This window comes from Propithecus coquereli, unplaced genomic scaffold (assembly GCF_000956105.1).
Source record: "Propithecus coquereli isolate 6110/MARCELLA unplaced genomic scaffold, Pcoq_1.0 Scaffold46, whole genome shotgun sequence".
NCBI lineage: Eukaryota > Metazoa > Chordata > Mammalia > Primates > Indriidae > Propithecus > Propithecus coquereli.
In genome coordinates this window covers 173291-174685 of record NW_012150396.1, presented here as the reverse complement: position 1 = coordinate 174685, position 1395 = coordinate 173291, and positions in this window count along the sequence as shown.

Sequence of the window (1395 nt, the reverse complement as noted above, 5' to 3'; positions counted from 1 at the left end):
GATATCTGGTGTGATTTTCCCCAAAGAAAGAAAGCAAAGGCCTGAAATGTATGGGGGTAATTAGGAATGTCCTTCATCATTATTATACCTAATAACCCACTTATAAAATTTTTATATTCCATTTCTGATATCCTGGGATCAGTATAGTTTGGTGTCCTAGTACCCAAGGAGATAGCTTTCACAAGGGAACCCAGCCATGGTTATGTTACGTGGAAAGCTAAGAAAGTTCACCTCTCCTCTGAGGTTTCTATGATACTGAACCGAGGCAGAGAGGTGTTAATGTACTGTCCAAGGTGATTGACACTGATTAGTAAGGGAAAGTTGAGTTGCTCCTTCATAATAGCAACAGGAACAGCTATCTATCATAAAGTGAGAGGATTCTTCGAAGCGCCTCGTATTTTTCTCAGGCTCAATAATAATAATAGTCAACTCACGTTTGGCTCAGAATTTTTCCCATTAAAACATTAAAAATGTCCGGTGTTTTGCATGTCAATTATACCTCAGTACAATGTTTTCTATGAAAAGAAACAGTTAACCTGTAAGGGCAGGACCACAAAGAAATTGTATCCATGCAAATGAAGATTTGTGTCAAGCTAACTCTGTCAAGTTAACTGTTTGTGTCAAGTTAACTCTGTCAAGTTAACTCTACAAAAAAAAAAAACACCCAAGCAGCTTATACACCTTTAGAGAGTAAGGGAAAAATAGAGCAAATGGTACAAGAAAGATTTTGTACCTGGCCTCACTACCAGCTATATAAAAGCAACCATGTTTTATCCCCAGTTCCTTTGCTCTCCTACTTTCCCTGAGTCTTTCATCCCAACAAAGCATCTGGGTCAATGTTAAGGGGAAAAAGAGGCGAAAAGATGGTGAAAGTTATTCTCTAATTGTCCCTCCAGATCCATGTTCCCGCCTACTCTATCCTGCTACCAGCACCGAGCAACTGACCCGCAAAAAGCCCCTTAATCTCCACGTTCTAGGAGGTTTGTCTAACGGGAGGCAGGGGAAGGGGCTGGAGGACAGTTGGAGAGAGAAGACGGGGTATTTATTAATATTATCCTCGCTCACTTCACTCTCTGGCTGTACTTTGGCAGTGGTTGCTGGTCACATTTTTTAAAAATAATTATATGAACCAGATTTAATGACCACTATCTCCCATTCCCTATCAGCCCAGGGAAAGCTATTGCTAGTCCTGTGGGAATTCACCAGCCCTTGTTAGTTTTCCTTAACCTGCTCTTCACTTTTGTAGATAGCGTTTCATTAAACTCTTGTCACGCATGCACCTTTTAGGTCACTATCTGTTTCATGCGTGAATTCCGATCTATGTTATAATGGACATTTTACACTGTTAGGAGTGCTAAAGACCTTTTTATTAAAAATATTATCTATACTAATTAT